The sequence below is a fragment of the Myotis myotis genome, unplaced genomic scaffold (genome assembly GCF_014108235.1).
Source record: "Myotis myotis isolate mMyoMyo1 unplaced genomic scaffold, mMyoMyo1.p scaffold_m19_p_11, whole genome shotgun sequence".
In the NCBI taxonomy this organism is placed as follows: Eukaryota; Metazoa; Chordata; class Mammalia; order Chiroptera; family Vespertilionidae; genus Myotis; species Myotis myotis.
Window position 1 is genome coordinate 24069555 of NW_023416315.1, and position 15918 is coordinate 24085472.

At 39.2% G+C, this 15918-nt stretch overlaps 1 protein-coding gene and 1 pseudogene across 1 annotated transcript in view; one reads left to right on the forward strand and one right to left on the reverse strand.

Annotated features, from left to right (window-relative positions):
- IGF2BP3 (insulin like growth factor 2 mRNA binding protein 3) overlaps positions 1-15918 on the forward strand; it is a 107538-nt gene that overhangs the window by 16626 nt on the left and 74994 nt on the right. The window lies entirely within an intron of this gene.
- On the reverse strand, positions 6783-7048 carry LOC118666124 (annotated as a pseudogene).

Sequence of the window (15918 nt, forward strand, 5' to 3'; positions counted from 1 at the left end):
TGTAAGTCCATTTCTTTGACCAGGTAGGGGAAGTTTTCTGTCATTATTTCTTTAAATAGGTTTTCAATATCTTGCCCTCTCTCTTCTTCTGGTACCCCTATAATTCTGATGTTGGTACGCTTGAAGTTGTCCCAGAGGCTCCTTACACTGTCTTCATATTTTTGGATTCTTTTTTCTTTTTTCTTTTTCAGTTGGGTATTTTTTGTTTCTTCGTATTTCAAATCTTTGACTTGATTCTTGGGATCCTCTTGTCTGCTGTTGGATCTCTGTATATTATTCTTTATTTCAGTCAGTGTATGCTTAATTTCTAGTTGGTCTTTTTTCATATCCTCCAGGGTCTCACTAAATTTATCGGCGGTTCCCATAAAATTCTTGAAAAACCTTATAAATGTGGTTTTGAACTCTATATCCAGTCGTTTGCTTTCCTCCATTTCTGTCATTTGTGACCTTTTTGTCTCCGCATTTTTTATGCTTCCCTGTGTTTGTAGAGTGGTTTTGTGTGCTAGGTGTCCTGTAGGGCCCAGTGGCTCAGCCTCCCCAGTTACCTGAGGTGGACACTCTTGGTGTACCCCCTTGTGGGCTTTGTGCACAGTCTTATTGTAGTTATGCCTTGATTGTTGTAGGATCACTGGGAGGAATTGACCTCCAGGCCAATTGGCTGTGAGAATCAGCTGTGTCTATGGTGGGAGAACTTCTGTGCTGAAGACACCCTTCTGGGGCAAGACTTGCTTCAGTGCGGCTTTGGTCCTCACTGAGTCTGCACCCTGAATGTGTCCCTTATGGATTTGAGGAGTTGTAATCTGGATGGTCCCCCTCTGACCACTGGGTACACTGGCTCTTGGATCTAAGGAGGTGCTAATTTAGCCTCTGCCTGAGGTTACCCAGCAGGAGCTACGAAGAGAACTGCAGATTCCCCTTCCTTTTTTGGAGTTTGGAGGTGCCCAGATGAGGCCCGACTGTGAAGCAATGCAAGCTGCTGTGGGGCCTTGGGCCTTCTCTTGGAAGTTCTGGGTCTGCCTGGCCCAGCTGCAATTTGTTAGGTAATTTTTAGGTTGCAAAGGGCCAGGGCATTCATATGCAAAAGCCTCTGCCGCAGCCTGGGTGGGGCGGGGTCTCAGGGAATCAAAGGGCGGAGCAAGTAGCTATGGCTGGTCCTCAGCCCTGCCCTAAGGGGCCGCGCAAGTCTCAGTGCCTTGATAATTTAATTGCTGCAAGCACCTCTGAGGGAAAGCCGCCCTCAAGTTCAGAGTTCTGCCTGCTGCCAGACAGTCCAGTTTCTCCCCATATGAGTCCTGGGTCCCCAGAGACTTCCTGGAACCGGAGTTCAGAGCAGTCGGGAGCTTGTGACTCCCTCCCGATTCAAAAAGACAGCCGCGTCCTCAGGTACCAGCCCCTTTCCGTGCGCTCGAGCCTCTGTACCTTTGCACTTTACTTCCGCAGCTCCTCTGAGTCTCAGTGTGCTTTTCTCTTTTCTTCTACTTGTAAAATTTACACTCAGCCAGCCTTCCTGTAGTTCTGGATGATGTCTGTTTTGTCTTTTCGTTGTATTTTTGAAGTTGTTATGGGAGGCAGCAATTTCCCGGTGTTTACCTATGCCGCCATCTTGGTTTCTCCCTTGACAGCTGAATTCTTATAAGCAATTCTGCATTTAGTCTGTTGTGATACATTGTTTTGGTTGAAGTATGTGAAGAAAATCCACCCTCACACAAAGCATATCATTAGAAAAGGAAAGAATTATTTTAATAGTCTTCTTAGATAGTTGTAGATATTCTTTGTTTTTACACCAAAACTAGACAGGTGGTAGTTTTTAAACGGGTTTGTTTGAAATGTGGATTCTGAAATCATATCAGTGGATTTTGTGTATTCTGTTACATTAAAATCCATTGGTCTGTCTTGCACTTTGAATGGTTCTTTTATCCGTAAGTATTGGGAAACTGTCAAAGCTCATGGTGGTAGACAAATTTGCCAAAATTCTGGTTTTTACTTAAAAGCTCAAATTTAGTCATTGGCAACAAATACTGTTAGGTTTTCTAGAAGTGGCTGGCTGACTTTATTTTCTTTTGAGCAAATGTCCACCAGATACTCAAGGTTAAATAACCATACTGTCTCTAGCTCTTTCATGTGAAAATGGTGCTGTGTGTGAAAAAAGGGGTGGGTCCAATCTTGCAATTCAAACAGCTGCACAATGCGTTTTCTTCAGACAGCCACAATAGGTAGCAGAAGTGCTTCCTGCACATTGCCCTTTTCTTCACATAGATATTAAGGAGGTGTGTGTGCTCAAGGGCTCTTTAACAAAGTTAATACTCTTTTCCTGCTTCATCCAGGGCATTTGAAAATGAAAGTCGGATTACATATTACTGCATGTGAAGAATACAGTGACTGCTACTACAGTTTAGTGTTACTGCCTTGATTCATTTATGCTCAGATGCCTCAGTTTACCCACCATTGGCTTCTATACCAACAGTGCAAATGCCAACACAGTGAAAAGGCAAATAAAAACTTAGGAGTATAAAAATTGTGTGGACTTCTTGGACCTCTTGGAGTGTCTCAGGGACCCGCAGGAGCCCACATACTATATGCATCGACAATTGCTGCTTTACACTAATGTGGTGTTTGCAATTAGTTGGATTAGGTATTCCTGGGAATATGTCTTTCCATCATAACCCAACAGATGGCAAGAACAAGTGAGGATTTTATGCAGCTTCATGGCATGTTAGCCTTCGTAGTGAATTTTACACAAGTCAGTTTGTGAAAAACAGGTGTGGGAAGAGGAAAAAAATAAAAGGAAAGAAAGTAAACACAAAGGAAGAATCTAGGTGTATGAAAGATAAAATGTTTAATAATTAGGGAGCATTTAAACACACATGGGGAACATGAAGTGAGTTTGGTCATTTGGGTACCAAAGTGAACTGTGTCTGTCAACTAGAGGTCTTGCCTAAGGAAATGAACAGCCTTCAGCATCTCCTGTTATTTCTAAAATGTAAGAGATCTAATTAGAATCTCAGGACATCATTGAAGTTTCTCTTGAGAACTAGATGTTTTGAGGCTAGAAGCTTGTTTATGGTGACTCATTGTGACTGTAAGGATGGCCACGTGAGGAGTCCTACCTCTGCTATATTTCAACCAGCTTTCCTTGTTCTTAGTAATTGTTGGTTAACTTCAGAAAATAACTACTTTTGTTGCTATCACAGGAGTACTTTTCTTGTCTTAGACAATATTTTTGTCTTTCAAGAATTATAAGACAATTTCCTTTCATGTTATTTCACCATGTCTTTTTCATTCTGTATATATTTTTTTCTGGCATGAGAAGGCTTGGTAGCTTGCTAGTATGTTTTCTTTTTCAAATGATTGTTTTGCTGATCTTGGGTCTTAGCAGTTTTTAATTTGAGCAAATTTGAGTGTTTACTATATGCCAAGGTACTGCTTTAGTTCTTGGGAATACAAGAACTTGCTCTCATAAAGCTTCGGATCTAGGACTGTGCTGTCCATGAGGGCAGCCACTGGCCACCTGTAGCTGTCAAGGAATTGAGATGTGGCTGATCCGAATCGGGATGTGGTGTTCTTATAAAATACCCTGGATTATGAAGCCTTAGTTCAAAAAGAGAATATAACATACCTCAAATTTTATATTAATTTTACCTGCTTCTTTGTACAGTGGGGCCTTGACTTAACGAGTTTAATTTGTTCCGTGACGGAGCTCGTAACTCAAATTACTCGTATGTCAAATCAAAAAGTGAACGAGTGAGACACGTGATGCTGGGCTGATGTGGCGTTCGCTGTGCCAACTAGCGGTGGGGTATCTGAAGCTGGCTCGTAACCCGAATTTTAGCTCGCAACTCAAAGCAAAAAATCGTCCGAGAGATGGCTCGTATCTCGAAAAACTCGTTAGTTGGGACACTCGTAAGTCAAGGCCCCACTGTACCTGAATTGGGTACTGGGACAATTCTGTTGACGTTTGGGTAACTCTCCGCTGACTAGACCATGTTGAGTGGAGTGGGATCAGGGAGACCAGTCAGGAGAAAATGACAGTTACACAAGTCAGTGATGGTGGTGATGGCACCAGGGTAGTGAGGGGGAATGGTGGTAATGTGTGTGACGAATGGATACACAGAAGCAAACTAATTGTGATGAGCAAGATTGTGGGGAGCAGCGTATGGGGGAGGGGAAGACAATTCAGTTTGGCCAGGTTGAGTTGAGATGCCTGTTAGACATGTGGACACAGGACAGTGACTACACAGTAAGGACAGTGAAGACACAGTAAGTGGAAGAGGAGGAGGGGCCTAGGGGATGGAGGAGAGGTGAGGGGGAACCAGTGATATTGATTGATATCCTAGTGTTTAATCTATAGATGTTATTCAAATTTTGCCTGTTGTCCCACTAATGTCCTTTTTCTGATCCTGGATCCAATCCAACATACCTAATGCATTGAGTTGTGGTGTTTCTTTTAACCTGGGACAATACCTTCGTCTTTTGTTTGTCTTTCATGACCTCCATGAGTTTGAGGAGCGTAAGCTAGTTATTTTGTAGGATGTCTCTCGTGAGTTGGTCTGATGTCTCCGTGGTTAGAATCAGGTTATGTATTTTTGGTGGAACACCGCAGAAGTGATGGTGTCCTCCGTGCACCACATCAGGAGGCCAGAGAGGTTGGATTTGTTTCGATAGTGAAGGTGTTAAGATGGTCAGTTGGTTAAGTGGTATCTACCAGCCTCTGAAGTGTCAAGTTCCTGTTTTCTCCTTTGCATTAAACAGTGTAAAGCTCCAGTTTCTCATCACTTTCACTAATCCATACATTCATCGCTGATTCTTACCTGAAACTGTAATGGCTGCGAGAGGGGATTTGCTGTTTCTGTCATTTCTCCTACATTAATTAGTTGGAATTTTACTCTAAGGAAGAGCTTTCTCTTTGCTGTTTATTTTGTTTCTGTTGATGTGGACTCCCTAATTCTTATTTTACAGATTGTACCATATTACTATTACTTTGTTGCTCTGTCAAAGTGAGGGTTAAGATGAGAGGCATTCTAGCGTGGCGGTGGTGAGCGGTAGGCATGATTCAGCACAGATGGCAGAATGATTATGATACTGTAATGTCCACAGTACGAGATGAAATCTTTGTATGCTTACACTGCGTTGTACACTTGGAAACGGACTTTAGCTGCCTAAGTGCAACAAATCTAATTTATTTAACTCACTTCTGGTGATGTTTTATAACTAGTGAAAATCAGGTCATTCTTCATGTATATGACACATTGCGTTTAAATTCAGGTACTGTGCTCTGTGCCTGATAATGTGTAGTAACTGTTGTCTAGCATGTTAATTGATAATCGTATGTAAGCTGTATTTTCCATACCAGTCTAACTTTATTTTAGCTCACAATTAGGCATTTACCCCAGTCTATTTCATTTTGATGCACTAAGTGTAGCAAGTGTGAAATTAGTAGAACATTGTTATCCATTTCTTGAGTGTGTCTGTTTGATCTTACATCTCTTGCTGAGTGGTATGTACACTGACACAAATCGAATGGAATCTTAAACTACCTTCTTGAGATAATATACTGTATACAAAACACCCACAGGAATTAAGCAGAACTAGTTTTTTTCCCCCCCTGTGAATTAAAAAGGTTGGAAGATTTAAAAAATATGTAGTTTTATAGCAAAATTTAAACCATAAATAAAAATGATTAAAACGATCTTTTTCTCTCCAAATGCAGTCATTGTGTAGTTTCTTGTGTTTTGGGGGCGGCGGGGGGGGGGGGGGGGGATTTATATACATATAAAAGCACCTAGGAATGTACACTTCTTAGAAAAAATACTCCTTACTCAGTTATGCCCCTTACTGTTTTGAAGTTTTAAAAAGCAGTTCTGAAGGTGCTTTGGAAGCCGGAGGGGAGGAAATTGTGGGAATACAGTATTTCAATGCTATTTAAATAGTGGAGTCTTGATTTAGGGGTAAAGTATATTTACCCATATCTGGATTGGTAATACATTAAAACTTGTTTAAATGTCTTTGTTATTAAAAGGATATTAACAATATGCTAGGTTTCATTATTAATACTGATTACAGATTATTCTAATTTTCTGAAAACTCCAGCATGTGGTTTACCCCATCATCAATATGGAAAGAAGTGTGTTTTACAGTGTTTAACCAAATATTAAAAGAACAAAAAATGCCCCCAACCTCCAAAAACTTCAGAGCAGTCCTTTTAAATAGCACGTGCATAATACACTATACTGGAACTAGTTCAATGCTCCAAATCTAAATTTAATTCTGTTATTGTTTGCCCCCCTCCTAACTTTTTTTGTTTAAAAAATTTTTTCTAAAAAAAATTTATTGATTTCAGAGAGGAAGGGAGAGGGAGAGAGAGAGAGAAACATCAATGATGAGAGAGAATCATTGATTGGCTGCCTCCTGCACACCCGCTACTGGGGATCGAGCCCTCAAACCAGGCAGGTTCCCTTGACTGGAGTTGAATCCGGGACCCTTCAATCTGCAGGCTGATGCTCTATCCACTGAACCAAACCAGCCAGGGCTTAAAAATATTTATTGTAGTTTATTTTTATATTTTAAGTTTCTCTCTTTTTTCTTTTCAAGCTGTTTTGCTAATTGTTTTATAACTACAATAAATGAGTACAGAGGATACCCTGTACAAAACAACACAATAAAGATTCAAGATCAAGGTGTTCCTTTAGGCAAGACTGAAGATTTCAGTCTCTGGTATTTGGAATTTAGGCTGCAATCCTTATTTTTGGATGGATCACTGGGTGTGTAGTACACAGTTCATGCTGTTAACCAGATCTGAACAGAAGAATGACCACTTGGCCCAGGTAGAAGTAGATGAAGTGTTTGGTTTCATGTGTCACGTAACTACCAAAGTTCCTCCCCATGATGCAGTGCCCGGGTGGTTGTACTTCTTGTCAGACTCCTCCTTAATATGGGCCGCAATATCCTTTTCTATGTTATATTTCTCCAGCGCCTGGGGAGCACATTCCACGGAGTCCTGTTGCACCTCCGACATATCGGCATTTTTGATCACCGCCTTTTGGTCGCACATGGTTACAGTGGGCTGGCCGACTGCAGCAGTCTCCTGGGGGAGGGGCTGGCAAGAGAAGCCGTCACTATTGAAGCCGTGGTGCATCTACTCTCTCTTTTTTCTAATGGTGTTTTTAAACTGCTTTTTTTGGTTCTCAAAATGCCGTTTATTTTATATTTTAAAGTGTTTTTTAAAAATTATTTTAAAATTATAGTTGACATGAAGTTATAATAATTTCATGTGTACAATATAGTGATTAAATATTTACATACCTTACAAAGTGATCACCCTGATAAGTCTATACCCATTTGACATAATACATAGTTATTACAATATTATTGACTATACAAGAAGCCTGATGCACGAAATTGGTGCATGGGTAGGGTCCCTAGGCCTGGCTGGCAATCAAGGCTGATCTGGGCCTTCCAGCTGCTGGCCGGAGCCTTCCTTTCCTGGCTGTTGGCTGCCGGCCTGGGCCTTCCTTCATTTCGCACCACCCCCCTGGTGGTCAGCGCACATCATAGCAAGCAATCAAACTCCTGGTCAAACTCCCGAGAGGACCCTTTGCATATTAGACTTTTATATATACAGATTCCCTATGCTGTACTTTATACCTCCGTGACTATTTTTATAACTGGCAATCTGTAATGCTTTTTTTTTTTTTTTTTTTTAAATATCCCTACAAGGGATCGAGCCCACAACCCAGGCATGTGCCCCCGACTGGAATTGAATTCAAGACTCTTCAGTCTGTAGGCCAATGCTCTATCCACTGAGCCAAACAGGCTAGGGCTGTAATGCTTATTTTTAAAATTAAAAATTTTACAGAAAAATCATTTAAAAATATTCTGGAAAACACTGAAATTTGATTTGCATGCATAAAGAAAATAGTTCAAGATTTAAAGAAGATTATTTTTTTAGTTTTTATACTGTTAACAAATATATTTTAAATTGAAGTGTACATTAATGAATTTTTAACAAATAAAATACTGGTTTGTTTTAATTCCAGGTGGCAGTCTGAAACATTTAGTGTACATCAGTCTGGCTGATTCTAAATTAATAGACTCGTTTAAACTGTAACTCTTACATAAACTATATAATTAAGTATTGCTAAACATCTCATAATATAATTACAGCCAGCAAATCAGTACTGCATATTACATCTAAGATTTGTTGTATGTCTTGAACTTTAAACAAGTTTAAATTTATTAAAAATATTACTGTTGCCCTGACTGGTTTGGCTCAGTGGATAGAGCGTCGGCCTGCGGACTGAAAGGTCCCCGGTTTGATTTCGGTCAAGTGCATGTACCTTGGTTGTGGGCACATCCCAGTGGGAGATGTGCAGGAGGCAGCTGCTGGATGTTACTCTCTCATCGATATTTCTAACTCTGTATTCTCTCCCTTCCTCTCTGTAAAAAAATTAATAAATATATTTAAAAAAATTAGTTTATACTGTCTAAATATGTAGATCTGACAAATTTTAGTTTGGTCACGATAGATTTGTGTATTAGTATTCACCTTTTTAAGAATAGCTTTTAAATTTTATGATAGTGTAATCAGTTTGCAATGTTAAAATTTCATTAAACTGCTTCCAAATGGCTTGGTCAAACATAAAATTCTAGTTCCCTAGTTTTATTTTAATTTTCAATTTGGTTTAATTACTGCCACCCTAAATTTTTAAATTTATCAGAGAACTGGATGAATATTTTAATGAAATAATAGCAAAGTACATAAAACAAAAACTTATTGATTAAATTTGAAACACTGAAACTTTGAAAAATCAGGAGATTGGTCTCAGCAGAGTCTGAGTTGTATAGTATTACTTGTTATTCCAATAATGAAAAAACACAAAAATGCTAAGAATTGAGATTTTTGAAAATATAGTTCTTTGCCGGAACCGGTTTGGCTCAGTGGATAGAGCGTTGGCCTGCGGACTGGGGGGTCCCGGGTTCGATTCCGGTCAAGGGCATGTGCCTGGGTTGCAGGCACATCCCCAGAAGGAGATGTGCAGGAGGCGGCTGATCGATGTTTCTCTCCCATTGATGTTTCTAACTCTCTATCTCTCTCTCCCTTCCTCTCTGTAAAAAATCAATAAAATATATTTAAAAAAAAAATAGTTCTTTATTGGTAACTTTGAACAAAACTAAAAATCTCAACATTAGCTTATAGCCAAGTGATAATAAGTCTGCTTCAAGAGATTGTATTTTAAAAAAACTATTGATATTTGTGGTGACTTGTGGCTTTATTGCAATTTTATTCTTCAACTCATCTATTGAAACCCTGCTCGTTATCTAATGACAACTAGTTTGCCCAGGTGCTAGGGAGACAAAAGCATTATCTTACAATTTTGAAAGAGAAAAATGAACATTTTACAGTAATTTTATCCAAGTAAGAAAGCACATTTTTTTTGCCGAAACCGGTTTGGCTCAGTGGATAGAGCCTCGGCTTGAGGACTGAAGGGTCCCGGGTTCGATTCCGGTCAGGGGCATGTGCCTGGGTTGCGGGCACATCCCCAGTAGGGGGGTGTGCAGGAGGCGGCTGACGATGTTTCTCCTCATCGATGTTTCTAACTCTCTATCTCTCTCCCTTCCTCTCTGTAAAAAAATCAATAAAATATGTTTTTAAAAAAAAAAAGCACATTTTTGTGAGTGATGTGTGCATTAACATATTCTTAGCCATTGTCATAACTGGCAGTAACTTTAAATGCATAGCTGCACCGACTCTTCGGACTGTGTTAGGTGGTTTGCAGTTACTGGATGAATGGGAGCTGTTAAGATTCTGAAAGCTTCTCTTTATCTGCAGAATATTAAGATGTGTGTGCGGTTGGTTCTGGTTGATTGTTTTGATACTATTTGGTGTCATAACTGTCATGGTTTTCAAAAAGACAGACTTTTACATGTACAGTATTTTTTCTGCTGGTATCACAGTGAAGATAGAATTCTGAAACTCGTTTTTGAGTTACCCACTTGATATATTTAAAGCCTTCCCAAGTTCAAAAATACCTGAAGTTCTAAACATAGGGGTAATTACGTACTGTCTAACAGCTAAATCTATCCGGAAGGGATTTAGAATCCCAAACATTTGTCACTGATGTCCTACTCTGTGTGTAAGATGCGTTCTAGTTTTAATCACCAATAGAGTGTGCTAAATGCAAGTGTATATTACCGCTGTAGGATCTCTTAGAAAAAAATGTTAAAACTTTGACTTTTTTTTTTTTAAAGCTAAAAATAAACCAAAAAACCTGATGAATGGATGGCTGGTAGTTAGGTGTGTGCTGGAGTCCTGGTGTATTGCCCCCTGGTGGACAGTCTTTCCTGATAGCTTACGTTTTGCACTTGTTTCTACAAGTCAGTCTTTAGGCAATTAAAGTGCTTGGTCCGCGTTTAACACGTTCTTAAGTGTTTTGTAATGCATAAGCTTTTATTTCAACATTTTTACAAGGTGCTAAAGTCTAAAGCCCAGCCCTCTAAAATTTAATGCCCTGTACAGATTGCTAATGACAGGTTTAGTTTGTGATGGCTTTCCTAATAGCAAAGCTTTCAAAAGGGTTAGAGTACTTAAAGGGCGGGAGGACCATTTACAACTCTCGGTGTCTGTGTTACAGAGAAAGCCCGAGGGCAGGTAGATGTGGTCTGGGTACACTGGAGGGTGAGTACTGTGCAAAGGTAACTTGGTGCTCAGTGCCCACTCTCCTTTTGGCTCATGTTAAACTTTTTGACCAGTTACATCAGTACCTCAAGAAGACCAAGAATTTCTTCCTTTAAGAGACCTGTGTCCCCATGGGCTTGGAGATGTTAGTCACAGGTAACATGTTTTTGCATATAATCAGTGATTATAAGCATGATACTACATTCCATGATATTACATTCCAATAGGCAAAGGTTTAGCATGTCACTTTTTAAATTGCACATCTAGTAACTGTAGACGTATTTAGGACCCTTAAAAGGACTTCCTGGTAGAGGAGAACTTCTTGAAATATCATATGCATTGCACCTTTTATTGCCAGTTTGCACAGCTATTTGTCTTATTCATGTGTCATGTTAGCTGCTTGGTGAGGAGGGAGGTTTTGTTATCTCGAAATGGTCTGCTCTATGTTGATGTGACTGACTCCTTGGGCCTCTTCTATAGCATGTGGATATAAGTTAGATAACATCCAATGCTGCTTTTCTAGAGGGAGGTTTATGTAGTTATTATTATATTGGACAGTTTTCTTGGAGATCTGTGTTGTTGGTTTTTTTGTTGTTGTTTCATAGAAGCCAAATAGTAGACACCTAAAATTATAGTAGAAATAGCATAGAAATTGGAGTTAGAATTGGAGTTAGAATTTGAATTTGGTTTTTCATTTACCTGCTTCTTGACCTCGATTAAAACAATTTCTAGATACTGTTTCCTTAATCTGTGAAGTGAGAGTATTAATACCTGCTTAGTTCAGTTGGTGTAAGTTAGAGTGAAAATGTATTTCAAATGCCTGGCATAGTCTTTTATCCATTAGGAGTCCCTGAGTAAATGATATCTGTTATTTTATTTTATTGTTAATCCTCACCCGAGGTCATTTTTTTATTGATTTTTAAAATGTATATTTTTATTGATTTCAGAGAGGAAGAGAGAGACAGACATTTAAAATTTTATTGTCAAATTGTAGCCATGGCAGAAGAAATAACCTGGAAATGACTCACTTTCTCCTGCATGTTGCTGCCTTCAGTCTTTCTAGTTGGAGGATGCAACTTTTCATCTGCAGCATCTCTTATTTGTATCAGAATCGACATACATTCGGATTGGGTACAATTGTTGTCCCACTCTCACAAAGGATTCCTTTTAAATAAATAGCACAGATGTTCCATTAATACACATTGTTGTAAAACAAAATTTTTGTGAATATCCTGTATTTGAATGGACACTATACTTAGCAGCAGAATGAATTTAAATGTACATTCGTCCCTGAGTATCCTCGGAGAACTGGTCCCAGGGCTTCCACTGTAAACGTCAATCATAATTCTTTTCTAAAACTCCCTTCCTCATGGTACAGAGAACTCATAACCCCAGCCTTTGATTTTGATGGAATTTGTTATTTGTAAAGATGGTGACTTCCAGATTTCAGAGAGCAGGAAAAAAATGAGGAAATGTGAAAAGTACTGTAGGAGAGACAGAATAATAAGTTCTTCTATAACCCTCACCTAGTTTCAAGAATCAGCACCCGGCCCTGGCCAGTGTGGCTCAGTTGGTTGGAGTGTTGTCCCATGGACCAAAGGGTCGCATTAGATTTTTAAAAAAAATATGTTTTTATTGATTTCAGAGAGGAAGGGAGAGGCAGAGAGGGATAGAAATATCATTGAGAGAGAGAGAGTCATTGATCGGCTGCCTCCTGCACACCCCACACTGCGGGTCCAGCTCACACTGCAGGCATGAGTTCTGACCGGAAATCTAACTGTGACCTCCTGGTTCATAGGTCGACACTCAACCACTGAGCCACACCGGCTGGGTTAGAATTTGAATTTGGTCAGGGCACATACCCAGGTTCCGGGTTCAATCCCCATTCGGGGCATATACAGGAGGCAGCTGATTGATATTTCTCTCTCTGATGTTTCTCTCCCTCCCTCTCCTTCCTCTCTCTCTAAAATCAATAATTTTTAAAAATTCACCATTGATGACCAGCCTTATTGGATCTCTGTACCCCAGTGTCATTCCTCCCTGGATGAATTTTTGAAGCAAATTCAAGACAGCAAGCCTATTACACTTCTAAATTCTTTAGGATACATCTCTAAAGGATAAGAAAAGCATAGATAATACTGTTATTACATCAAGAAAACATTGGCACTAATTCATTGATATAAAATATTCCAGTTTTTCCTAGTTGTCTAATTAAGTCCCCACCTCACCCCCAGTTTATTTTAATTAGGATTTAAACAGGTTTCATACATTATGATTGGTTGATAGGTCTTAGGGTTTTTGTTGTTGTTGTGTTTTTTTAAATGTCAGGTTTCCCATCCTTTTTCTTTGAAATTTATTTAAAAAAACTTAGGCGTGGCTGGCGTGACTCGGTGGTTGAGCGTCTACCTATGAACCAGGAGGCCATGGTTTGATTCCTGGTCAAGGCACATGCCCGGGTTGCAGGTTTGGTCCCCAGTGGGGAGCGTGCAGGAGGCAGTCGATGGATGATTCTCTCTCATCACTGTTGTTTATATCTCTCTCTCCCTTCCCTCTCCCTCTCCCTCTCCCTTCATCTCTGAGGTCATTAAAGATATATTAAAAAACAAAACAAAAAACTTAAGATGTTTGTGCTGAGAGTTTCCTAGATCTGCCTTTTGCTGATGTGGTGTCTTCTGGCATGTTCTATATCTCTGACAGCTAGGTTAGAGATTTGGTCATTTTCAGGTTTAATTTTTTTAGATTGACAAACATATCATAGGCAAGACATAGGAAATTTTTAATGTCTGAGAAAGGTTTTATTTGTTTAAAGAATAACACAGATTCAAATAGTTTATTAATGTGAAAGTTCAAGTTTGGGGGAAAATTGGTATAGATGAGGAACCATGTTACTAAGTGAAACAGTTTCTAACCTATTCTTCCTTAAGCAGGATAAACATGCCTGGCTTTTCTTTTCTTTTTTTAAATATATTTTATTGATTTTTTACAGAGAGGAAGGGAGAGAGATAGAGAGTTAGAAACATCGATGAGAGAGAAACATCGATCAGCCGCCTCCTGCACACCTCCTACTGGGGATGTGCCCACAACCCAGGTACATGCCCTTGACCGGAATCGAATCCGGGACCTTTCAGTCCGCAGGCCGATGCTCTATCCACTGAGCCAAACCGGTTTCGGCTGGTTTTTCTTTTCTTACCTCACTAGAAGGTAAAATAGCTTCTTAAGCAGGAAGAATTTGCTGCTGTGAGACTGGGAAGGGAGCACTGCATTTATAGTAAGCATTCTGCTGGGAGCAGGCTTCTCTGCAAGGTCTAGTATGGCAATATCTTGGAGGAAAAGCAAGGGTGAGTTGCTTAGGCTGTGAGGAATGTCAGATATTTGGATCAAATTTGTCTTCCTTCATTATTGTGTGTGTGTGTTTGCTATATAAGAATTCTGTGGTATGAAACAATTTGCATAATGATTCTCTTGTGAGCAGTAATAGTTGTTGGCTTATTTTATTTGCTTGATTCTACAAAATGTATTAAAATTGGAAAAATAAGCCATATTGGTTGTCTAACTCTACTTCTTGGAAACAAGAAGTCATCCAAACTCTCTTCCTTCTTCATACTCTCGGGTGGGATTATTATAGTTTCCAAAGTTGATGAGAATATGTTATAACTTGATCAAGGACAAACTCAAGAATTTGCCTTGGAAAAGTACCACATCTCATTGGCAGTAATGTGAAATGAAAGGTGTTAATGAAGAGATACCCAATATTCAAAATACAGCACTTTTAAAAGTTTCATCATCTTAAAATATCTCTTCTCACAGGCACAGTCACTTAGTGATGGTAAAATGTTGTTTCTTAATTATTCCTGAAATGTCCTTCACAAACAAATACAATTTTATCAATTAGTTTTACCCTTGATTATCAAGTATACTAAGTTTTAGATCAGCTCTTCCAATTGAAAAGTGTGAAATTTTATATACATGTAAAATTTTAACTTTTCTAGTAGCCACAGTAAGATGTCAAAAGTAACAGGTGACAGGAGCTTTCATATTGTGTACAACCCAGTATGTCTAAAATGTCAATCTCTTCACATGTGATCACTATTAAAAACTTGAAATTTTATATTCTCTGTTTTTGGTACTAAGTTTTCAAAATCTGTTATGTACTTTACACTCATGGAACAATTCCATTTGACTGGATTAGCCACATTTCAAGTACTCAGAAGCCTCATGTGGCTAGTAGCTACTCCATTGAACAAAGAAGTTTTAAGATACTTAGCTTTAAAAATCACTTGTTAAAAATATGATGAGTCTTGCTGGAAAAAAATGTAATGGTATATATAAAATTAGCTTAACTATGGAAAAATTTGGGAATGATTAATTTTCAGTGTGACTCAAACAAATTAGAGGTTTTGTATCTGAGTACTTTATTCCCTTGTGACCACCCTAAGTTTCAAGGAAGATATGTGTAAATGGCTGTATTGTGTGAATAGCACACTTTTGAAGGAGCTACACTTTGAATCACACAGGCAGTGAGCCTCTTACTTAAAAAGAACTCTTCCGTGATGTTCAACTCTGTGTGTGTCTGTGGTTGGTTGAAATACTGGGAGTAACTTTTTTGGTTAAAGGCACATTTTCAGATTAAGTCTCAGTCTGGAGACTACAGAAATCTTTGATTACTCAGGAATCAGGGATCAGTTTGTGCCCAATTGACTTCAACTATTATTTTTTGAGCAATGTTCTGTCATCTTAACCTTGTACATATTCTAAGTGCAAGAACCTTAACTGTAATCCTCCCTTGAAGGGACATTCATCTCCTAAGAGGAAGAGAGATGGCAGTGTGCACTTGCAAACGCTGGTAATAGGAGCACACAGAGAAGAGCATTTGGTTCTTGGACTCTACCAACCCATATCCCTGGCTTCGGTCAAGTTTCTCTCCGTACAGTTAAGGTTGTCAGACTGTTGTAGATAGATGATGAAAAGGTGCACAGCTTTGGAAGATAAATACACCTCTGTTTTAGTTAAGGGGACTAAATAAAACATGAATGTTGTTCCCATGGAGACCTGGGAGCTGGGGGATGCCTACTTAGAACTGTAATGTTTAAGGAGACTTTTCTTCCTTAATTCCTTGTGTAACAATGTTGAGCTATTGCTCAGGTGCTATGAGCCAGGCAATTTCAGCACCTGAATATACAGCGGTGAATAAGATAGAAATAATTTAACCTTCAGGGAACTTTGCCTGTTGAATAGACTCACTGGTC